At 29.2% G+C, this 11,642-nt stretch overlaps 1 long non-coding RNA gene across 1 annotated transcript; it reads right to left on the reverse strand.

Moving 5' to 3' along the window:
- Positions 1 to 1,884: 1,884 nt before the first annotated feature.
- On the reverse strand, positions 1,885 to 3,596 carry LOC114315248 (uncharacterized). The gene is made up of 3 exons (XR_003647712.2): positions 3,253 to 3,596; positions 2,725 to 3,173; positions 1,885 to 2,500 (listed from the first exon to the last, which is right to left on the reverse strand). It is a non-coding gene; the product is annotated as an uncharacterized LOC114315248 (long non-coding RNA).
- Between the last annotated feature and the right edge of the window lie 8,046 nt (positions 3,597 to 11,642).

Genomic DNA, 11,642 nt, shown 5'->3' on the forward strand with positions numbered 1-11,642 from the left:
TGGTTCTGGTGCGTAGATCCCGAAAAGCTCCTAACCCGCAAGTGTTCTAGGACTCATTGATAGAGCGACTTCTAGATTGCGTTCGAATCCTTTCGAAGTCAAGTGCTTCGGATTTCTAGGTTCGTGGATCCGAACCCTTTCGAGTCCGAGCTCAAATAGGTCTCTAGGTTCGTGGTTCCGAACCCTTTCAAGACTAAGCCAATACCTCGGAGAATGGATCTCCTCCGAGGGTTTCATCTCTTCTGAAAGCAACGGCTAATCTCCTCAGACGCCCGTATGGTTTGAGCCTCCTCGGATGGGTTTGTTGGACTCTCCTTAGAGATATATGCTTAATGGGTCTTCCTCGACCCAATTTGTTGGCCTCCTTGTGGGCACTTTTAATAGAATTCACTTGGGCACACTTGGCAATAATTTCTCCAAGCTCACCAATTTTTTTGGATTTTTCGATTGGGCTTCGATTGGACCCAATTAATTTAATAGGTTCAAGTTAACCCCTCTTACATTTTGCCCTTGCATGTATATCAGACATGCACATCCTTTCCTCCTTGGCTATATTTTTGCTTCACCTTCTTGAGCGCGTCTTGCTTGTATGGTCTATGAACAAGGCATCGTAACTTATGAATAAGATTCACGATTAATAAAAGAAATCATTTAATCTTATGCCATGTTTGGCAAACGCACGTCATAATTGTGCCACTTTTTTAATTTTATTTATTTATTTATTTATTTATTTTGAAAGCCAACCGTAATTCTTCAATTACTACAAATACAGATAAAGATCACACTTTTTTTGTGTGATGTATGTTTTTTAATCACACCTTTTAAGTTTTATTAAAGTCTGGTCTTTGGGAGTGTGATTAAAAGGGGTCATTTTTAATCACACTTTTTAAGTGTCATTAAAAAATGCTTTCATCATATCTTTTAAGTGTAATTAATAATATTTAGATCACACCTTTTAAGTGTGATTAAAAACATTTTAATCACACCTTTTAAATGTGATTAAAAACATTTAGATCACACCTTTTAAGTGTGATTAATAACTAATAAAACCTATGATAAAAAAAAAAAAAAGAATTCGACATATTTGAAAAATAATCAATATTATATTTGTACGCGCATTTGAAGAATATAATACACACTATATACTATATTTTGAATCACAACCATATATTTCATAAATGAAAGTACGTCATATATTTCATAAATGAAAGTTAAATGTTTAAAAGTATATACAAAGAAATTAATAAAAAGGTTTTAACTGTGATTACATATATTAAAAAAAAAAAACTTGAAAAAACTAAGTTCTTGAATTCTTTGACCATATTTTGCATCTCTCCAAAAAATTTCTGACCTGAAAAATAAAAAAAACAAATTAATTTAGAAATCGTTAGAAGCATATGAAAAAACTTACTATTTTTGTAGAGATTGTTCTTGCCTTACAGAAGACAAAATCAAACATTTTCTCATCACACTGACTCTTCATCCCCTGCATCAATAGAAATAAATAACGAATTTGATTATTACTAGTATAAAATGTTTGTATTACCATATAAAAATTTTCTTAATTTTATTTTTTTAGGGTAAATATTTTATATTTTAAATATTTATTTATTATTTTAATATGCACTATATTTCATACATTTTTGTGCTATATTTTTTTTAAAATATTTTTAAAATATTAAAAAATTTACAAAAATTATTTTTTATTTAACAATATAATTTTTTATAAATATTTTATTTTATTTTATAAATATATTTTTAAATATTTTAATTTTTTTTGTTATGCGTTTGGTTACAATTTGAGTGTGGAGTTTTGAAAATAGTGTGGAGTTTCGAGTTATGTGTTTGGTTATGTGTTTTCAAAACTCATAACAAAACAAATATTCTCTTTTAAAAACTCAACTCACAATTTCACAGTTAAATCATAACTTTACACTCAAATCATAATTTCAAAACTAAACCAAACGGAGCATTTTTAAAGGGATTTTAATGCTCATGTAGGTTTCCAATGAGAGGTTGAGAAGGATCCTCAAGAATAAAATTTTCATGTATATAATTCTACCAACTATGAATTATCAGTGAATAGGAACAACAAGCTGGTAATTACAGATGTCCCAATACCAAAAAAATAGCAAATTGAAGACTCAAATTTTAAGAGCAACAGTTTGCTAGTTCGCACTAGTTTGAAGCTATATGCATGAAGTCGAACAACATGTGAGAAAAGAACTTTATCATTCCCAAGAAAAAAAAAATTTAAAAAAAGGGAGTCCAAAATGCAATGTACATACAGATTCCGTGACAGAGCAAAATGGGCAAAGATGCAGCACGCCTTGCAGCCTCCTGTGATCCTTCTATCTTGTTCCTCAACGTGGTGCATAAACTTGCCGTTAACTAATAAGCATGGTAATATTTTGAAGAGCACTATAAGGTGCACACATTACATCTTTACTTGCGAAAAAATTTATGAATCAACAATGAGTGAGTCCTACCTGAGATGACACTGTACAAAACTTATTAGCTATTTTGGTCACCTTGGAACTCAATATAATATTAGTTTGAAAACAATTCCAAATATGGCCAGAGGGAGCTATCAAATGAGATATTTTAGAATCATCTCATACAAATCTTATTTTATTTGGTAAATTGGTTATTTTCAACATGGGAAAACAGTACATATAACAGTGGAACAAAGAGGAAATGAGAAGGAAGATATTGCATTCATACCTTGAACTAGGAAGCCAACCACTTAGACCAACAATAGCCCTCAAGTTAACAGGGTAATCGATCCCATTTCCATATTTTCCCTGGGCAAAACAAGTTGCAGAGTAGAGGGCAGTTGCAACACCCATACTAAAACCCCCGATGCCAAGTTTAATTGTAAATGAGTTAATACAAAAATAAATAAATAAATGAAAAAGTATAGAATTCCTAAACAACACGGTGGTAATTTATTCATGATAGTTGATGAAACTTTTTATCACGATAGATAAATGAACAACTAACTAAACACATGGAAATTAAGTAATTTAGTAGCCTATAATCAATGAAGTAACAAGGCAGAAACTTACTATCAGCAGGCTCTATTGACAACAAGTTTGCAATATGCGCTACTGAAGCGTCTAAACCTTCGAAATCATCAGGACTATCTTCTGAAAGTTCTCTAACGTCAAACCCTAATACGAAACCACAAAAGCACTTTAGATAATTGTATCAGTATCTCAGCATTGGAAGAAATCTAAGCTTTAATCTTACATGCAGTGCGAGGGAATCCACCAAGTATAGCCACTGGGCAAGTAAGAGCAGTTGGGCATGTCCACTTGATCTGCATCACAGAATCTCAGCATAAAAAAATGATAAGTACCAACTAAGTTTTGCAAAAATCAAAGAACCATATACACGTGCATGGTCACGAGGCTAAGCATAAAGGTCAAACTCGTTGTTCATTAGGTTGCTAAAATATGCATTTCCTTGATATTCCATCTAAAGCACAATTGTTCATACCACACAAAAAGAAAAGAAAAAAGAAAGTATCAATTCATGGCCTAATTCCAAAAATAATGAATTACAGAATGGTGGACATAATTGGAACAAAGTAATTTAAAATTGGAACAAATCTAATTCATAATGGACATAATTGAACATCTTTGAAAGTAACTTAAAATTGGACATAATTGGACATAATGGACAAATCTGATTCATAATGGAACAAAGTAACTTATAATTGGCCATAATTGGACATCTTTGAAAGTAATTTAAAATTTTCATGATTCACAATTGGAACAAATCTGATTCATAATGCATAGAAAGTAATCTGATCCCATCTAAAATCTTCCTAATGCATGGGAACTAATCTGATTCACAATTCATAGAAAGTAACTTAAAATTTTCCTTGAACTAATCATAGAACTAATCTTCACAATTCATAGAAAGTAATCTGACCAAGAAACTAAGTTAAACAAATGTCATAGAACTAATCTAATTCATAGAAAGTAATTTAGAAAGTAATCTGATTCACAATTCATAGAACTAATCTGACCAAGAAACTAAGTTAAACAAATGTCAAGGACCAAGAAATTAATAAATAACAAAATTAAGTAAATAAAAGTCAAGAACAAAACAACAAATAGTACCAAAGTTTGCACTAACAAATTGAAATATATATATATATATATATATTTTTCCCTTTTTATCTTCCTAAAAATATGAAATTTATGGCACATATATAAAAGGGATGGTCTCAAACTCTTAGTTCAATGAGGGATTTGGTCTTGAAAAGAGAGGGATTGTTTCATGGTTGGATGGGAGTTTTCAAATCCATGATTCTTGGATGGAATTGTAGGGTCAATTCTTGGCTGGAATTGTGCAATCAGTAACACATAATATAAAACATGTAGAGGACAATTCTTTAAGGCAATTCTTGGTTGGAATTGTGGGGTAATATAATATAAAACAATCAGTAACCCCTACACATCAGTAACAATCAATTCTTGGCTGCAATCAGTAACAATCAGTAACACATAATATAAAACATGTATAGATTCTTGGCTGGAATTGTCGGGTCAATTCTTCGAGGCAATTTATCGAACATGTAGAGGACATTGGAGAAAACCCTCTACATATTGAAAAACCTATCATCAAGCAATCTATAAAAGCAAATACAACAAAATATAAAAGTGAATCACTCAATCTACCAGGCACATTGCATAAACACTGAGTATAAAACCCAAAACCCAATTTTTTATCCAAAAAAGAGTATCAAATGCAGCTTTAAATATACAAAAATAGCATGAAAATACAGACCAACAAACAAAAATCGAAACCTTTGACAATGATGCGCCCTCAGATCTGATAGCTTCAAATAAACCATCAACGGTTTATACCCAGTGACTATCATCAATTTCCCAATGAACAATTTCAGTACACAAACCCAATTTTTGCAAATGGATTGCCCTAAATCATGTATTCCTTTGCAGATAGATGATGGAGAAGAACAGGGAAGTGGAGAAAGAGAAAGAGAAAGAGAAAGAGAGCCATACCTGTGATCATCAATGGACTGGAACAGAGATGGAACAAGCAGCGATGGAGGCCAACACAATGGCGGGAAGAGTGCTTTGCCTAGCAATGGACGCTGGCTACATGTGGAGAGCCAAAACGAAAATTGGCAAAATGCCTCCTCAGTTGCAAAGTGCGTTGGAGCTTCGATATCCAACTGCAATAGGCAAAATGCCTAATTCTCCCCTTTTGGCTCCTGCGTTGGAGATGCTTTGCTGAATAGCAACGGAACTTTTTTTTTTTTTTAAATATTTTTGGTGATCAGCGCTACAACATTTTATTTTGGCGCCTATTTTTTTTTTTTTTTTTTGAATTATATACATCTACATGGCTGTTTCAATTAAATTTATAAAAATTATTTCTATCCACTCAAAAGATAAAAATTATATTAAAATAATAATTATTGTTTATTTTTTATTTCTTAACCAAATTATTTTTTAATTTTTAAAAAAAAATTCTAAAAATCAAACTATACATAGTTTAAGAATCTTTTGATAAGTTATTTCTAACGTTGGTAACTTATTTAATTATTTGTTAATTTTACGATATTTTTACCATCAAGCCTGTTTGGTAACCATTTCGTTTTTAGTTTTCAATTTATATTTATAAAAATTTTAAAAACTGTAATAAAAACTTGTTTGATAATTTTTTTTAGTTTATAAATGGTTTTCTTAGTTTGTAAATTTGAGGAAAAAACGTAAATTCAAAAAATGAACTTACGTTGGTTTTTAAACAGAAATTTAAAACCTTTTCTAACAAATTTTTTTTTTCAATTAATCTTTTTTTTCAAATAATTTTTTTTCCAATTAATTCTTTTTTTAATGAATTTTTTTTCCAACTAATACTAACCAAAGGGGCATTTGGTAATGCTACTTTAAACCTTAGGGAGGGGATTGTAATTTCTAAAATGGGAGGAGTGTCAATGTAATTTACCCAATGATGGCAAAATTGGTATTTAAAAAAATTAAATTGCTGAAGGGGGAATCTGTAATGAAACTTTAAATCTCAGGGGAGGAGATGTAATTTCCAAAAGGTGAGGGGGGAACTGTAATAAACATAAACCTCAGGGGGTGTCAGTGTGATTTACCCAAAAAAAATTAATTGGAAAAAAAATTATTTGAAAAAAAAATTTGCTAGTAAAATTTTTAAATTTCTGTTTAAAAACCAACGTAAACATATTTTTTGAATTTACATTTTTTCCTCAAATTTACAAACTGAGACAACCATTTATAAACCAAAAAAATTATCAAACAAGTTTTTATGACATTTTTTTAAATTTTTGTAAATATAAATTGAAAACTGAAAATGAAATAGTTAGCAAATAGACTTTAAATGGTAAAAATGTTGTAAAATTAATAAATAATTAAATAAGTTACCAACGTAACAAAATGGATTATCAAAAGATTCTTAGGCCATATATGGTTGGATTTTTAGAATTTTTTTTTAAAAATTAAAAATTAATTTGGTTAAGAAATAAAAAATAAAAAATAATTATCATTTAAGGGTAAAAAATAATTATCATTTTAACTTTTGGACAGGTTTTATACATACGTATGATTGTTTCAATTTAATTTGTAAAAAATTATTTCTAACCACTCGAAAGATAAAAAATATATAAAAGTGATAATTATTTTTTATTTTTTATTTCTTAACCAAATTAATTTTTAATCATTAAATTTTTTTTCTAAAAATCAAACCATACATAGCCTAAGAATCTTTTGATAAGTCATTTCTTATGTTGGTAACTTATTTAATTATTTGTTAATTTTACGACATTTTTACCATCGTTTTCAGTTTTTAATTTATATTTATAAAAATTTTAAAAACTGTCATGAAAACTTGTTCGATAATTTTTTTGATTTATAAATGGTTGTCTTAGTTTGTAAGTTTGTGGAAAAAACGTAAATTCAAAACATGAGTATATGTTGGTTTTTAAACAGAAATTTAAAAATTTTACTAACAAAATTTTTTTTCAATTAATTTTTTTTCAAATAATTTTTTTTCAATGGATTTTTTTTCCAACTGATACTAACCAAGGGGGCAATTGGTAATGTTACTTTAAACCTTAGGGAGGGGATTGTAATTTTTAAAATATGAGGGGTGTCAATGTAATTTACCCATTGAGGGAAAAATTAGTATTTAAAAAAATTAAATTGCTAAAGGGTGAAATCTGTAATGAAACTTTAAACTTTAGAAGGGAGATGTAATTTCTAAAAGGTGAGGGGGGAATTGTAATAAATATAAACCGCAGGGGGTGTTAGTGTAATTTACCCAAAAAAATTAATTGGAAAAAAAATTATTTGAAAAAAAATTTTGCTAGTAAATTTTTTTAATTTCTATTTAAAAAACAACGTAAACTTATTTTTTGAATTTACATTTTTTCTCAAATTTACAAACTAAGGGAATCATTTATAAACCAAAAAAATTATCAAACAAGTTTTTATGACAGTTTTTTAAATTTTTGTAAATATAAATTGAAAACTGAAAATGAAATGGTTAGCAAACAGGTTTTAGATGGTAAAAATATTGTAAAATTAACAAATAATTAAATAAGTTACCAACGTAAGAAATGGCTTATCAAAATATTCTTAGGCCATATATGGTTTGATTTTTAGAATTTTTTTAAAAAAATTAAAAATTAATTTGCTTAAGAAATAAAAAATGAAAAAATAATTATCATTTATGGGTAAAAAATAATTATCATTTTAACTTTTGGACAGGTTATATACATACGTATGGCTGTTTCAAAATTTGTAAAAAATTATTTCTAACCACTCGAAAGATAAAAATTATATAAAAGTGATAATTATTTTTTATTTTTTATTTCTTAACCAAATTAATTTTTAATTTTTAAATTTTTTTTCTAAAAATCAAACCATACATAGCCTAAGAATTTTTTGATAAGTCATTTCTTATATTGGTAACTTATTTAATTATTTGTTAATTTTACGATATTTTTACCATCTGAAGCCTGTTTGGTAAACATTTTGTTTTCAATTTTCAATTTATATTTACAAAAATTTTAAAAATTGTCATAAAAACTTATTAGATAATTTTTTTGATTTATAAATGGTTGTCTCAGTTTGTAAATTTGAGGAAAAAACGTAAATTCAAAAAATGAGTTTATGTTGGTTTTTAAACAGAAATTTAAAAATTTTACTAACAATTTTTTTTTCAATTAATTTTTGGGCAAATTACATATACCTCCCTTGAGGTTTGGCTAAATTACAGATACCCCCTAAGATTTCGAAAATTACATCCCGCCCCCTAAGGTTTGTATTTTCATAACAATTTGCCCCCTGAGGTTTAAATTTCATAACAAATTACCCCTTAATTTGTTATGCAAATATAGTATTCAGGGGGGAATTTGTAATTTCTCAAACCTCAGGGGGTATTTGTAATTTAGCCAAACCTCGAGAGGGGTACATGTAATTTGCCCTTAATTTTTTTTCAAATAATTTTTTTTTCCAATTAATTTTTTTTCAATGAATTTTTTTTCCAACTAATACTAACCGAGGGGGCAATTGGTAATGCCACTTTAAACCATAGGGACGGGATTGTAATTTCTAAAATATAAGGAGTGTCAATGTAATTTACCCGGTAAGGGCAAAATTAGTATTTAAAAAAATTAAATTGCTAAGAGGGGAATCTGTAATGAAACTTCAAACCTCAAGGAGGGAGATGTAATTTCCAAAACGTGAGGGGGAAATGGTAATAAACATAAACCTCAGGGGGTCTCAGTGTAATTTACCCTATATATATAATCACCCTTTAATTAGAAGTGTGATTAAAATATATATATATATATATATATATAATCGCACTTAATTAGAAAGTGACATAAAAAATAAATATTATCACACTCAATCAGATTAAGTGTGATTAAAAATTTAGAAATTGTATATTTTATATAAAAATCAATTTGAAATATTTTATACAATCACACTTATTTAAAAAGTGTGATTAAAAAGTAGTAATGTATATATAATCACATTTTAATTACATTGTGTGATTAAAAAATATATATATAGTCACACTTTAATTAGAATGTGTGATTAAAAAATATATAAATAATCACACTTATTTAAGAAGTGTGATTAAAAAGTAATAGTGTATATATAATCACACTTTAATTAGAATGTGTGATTAAAAAATATATATAAAGAATCACACTTTAATTAGAATGTGTGATTAAAAAATATATATATAATCACACTCATTTAAAAAGTGTGATTAAAAAGTAATAGTGTATATATAATTACACTTCAATTAGAAGGTGTGATTAAAAAATATATAAATAATCACACTTTAATTAGAATGTGTGATTAAAATATATATAAATAATCACACTTATTTAAAAAGTGTGATTAAAAAGTAATAGTGTATATATAATCACACTTTAATTAGAATGTGTGATTAAAAACATATATAAATAATCACATTTTAATTAGAATATGTGATTAAAAATATATATATATATATAATCACACTCATTTAAAAAGTGTGATTAAAAAGTAATAGTATATATATAATCACACTTTAATTAGAATGTGTGATTAAAAACATATATAAATAATCACACTTTAATTAGAATGTGTGATTAAAAATATATATATATAATCACACTCATTTAAAAAGTGTGATTAAAAAGTAATAGTATATATATAATCACACTTTAATTAAAATGTGTGATTAAAAAAATATATATATAATCACACTTAATTAAAAAGTGACATAAAATAAAATATTATCACACTCAATCAAATTAAGTATGATTAAAATATCAATCTAATTTTTTTTATCACACTTTTAATAAAAAAAAAAATTATCAAAATATAATCTATAACTATTTTTATAACAATGACTTTAGTAGCATGCACAATTCCAAATCTTCTTCTTCAAGAACATCTGAAGGTTCACTTTTTTATTCTAAGTCAAAGAAAAATAAACCACCAACTTTTTATTCTTGAAAAGACAAGAAAAGATAAGCCTCACATACTCTTTTTTTTTTTTTTTTTTTTTCTTCTTTTTTTTAAAATATGAGAATATAACAGGCCCATTTTATATATATATATATATATATATAGAGAGAGAAAGAGAGAATATTTCAAGAATCAGACCTCTCTTTTTTTTTATTTAAGAAAAAGGACAAAACCCTAATCCATAGCTTCTTTTTTTTTTTTTTTTTTTTGCACAGCTATTTTAGCTCTATTTTGAGAAGATAATTATAATCAATTTTTTGATAAAAAATTACTTATAAGCAGTTTATAAGTAACTTTGTTGTAAGAGAGGAAGTGGATTATAATCTAAAAAGTAGATTATAACCCACTTTCCAAAATAGGCCTCTCTCTCCCTCTCTCTCTCTCTCTCTAAGTCGAGAGACTAACTCAGTTCTATTCTTCAAGACCAACCCAGCTCTCTTCTTCTTCAAACGGAGCTCCGCAGCTGCCAAATCCAAAGGCCACCGCTGTTTGCACACTGACTGTCGTTGCAGCTCCAGGCACCACCGCTGACCTGTCCCGACTCCAACTACTACGGACGGCGCGACCTCAACTGTTGGTGCTATTCATTATCTAGCGACATAACTCATCCGAGATCCAAATGCACCGAAGCTCGATTCTGCTGATCAGCACCAACGCCAACACCGACTCGCTTGCGTCCATCGGCGTACTGTGCTACCGACTAACTCTAGCTACTGTTGTGCTGCAACTCAGTTCGCACCTACCCTGCGCGTGACCACCAGCTCGCATGACCTGCGTACTTTGTGTCCGACATCTGTGACGTCACCGTTGCGTCTAGCCGTGACCGACCAACGTTGACCACCCCGCCAACTCAGCGCGGTGTAGGCCTACCCAGCATCCTTCTCGCCCACTGCTCGCGCCACCATTGACGCTGCGACCCAAAACCCCACCAACTTGCGCTATCACCAATCCAGCTCGTCACTGTCCAACCCATTGTCAACGCCGGTTGTTACCCGCAGTGTCTTGCCGCTGTGCTGCAACACCCCCAGCTTTATCGTGAGTCTTGGCTTCGGCTCTACTGGTTTTCTCTTGCTTTGCTCCCTTCCTCATCATTGCTCTAGATTTGTGGGTAAGTATTTGAAGCCCTCTTTCTTGAACTCTACATATTTACTCAGAAATAATTCTTGATCTTACGAAATCCCTGCTTTGATACACTTTGAATTCGTGAACTCTGGTGGTAATTTTGATTTTAGTCTTGAGGCTTGCAAACAATCTTGAACTAGTGCTCTGTTGAATCTTGATAGACTTGTTGTAATGAATCTTAATCATGTGCATATTGAAGACCATAGAGTTGTTGCAATTTGTCATTGTTGATGTATGAGGAGATGAATTTGTTGAATCTTGTATACTTGACAAATGAACTTCAGATTCTTGAACTTTATGAACATTTGATCGTTGTTTGTTAATCTAGTAGATAATTGAATAAATAAATAATTGATGTTAAATTTATGTTTGAACATTGTTGCTTTTCGGCTTGAGAAGAACCAGTCCGGAGAGACAAAACATAACAAGTTAGTTCTTAAACTTAGGTGTACTTTCAATTGTAATTTAGGAGTAGTTTGTAACTTG

The sequence above is a fragment of the Camellia sinensis genome, chromosome 5 (genome assembly GCF_055761805.1).
Source record: "Camellia sinensis isolate YWXY chromosome 5, ASM5576180v1, whole genome shotgun sequence".
Taxonomy (NCBI): domain Eukaryota; kingdom Viridiplantae; phylum Streptophyta; class Magnoliopsida; order Ericales; family Theaceae; genus Camellia; species Camellia sinensis.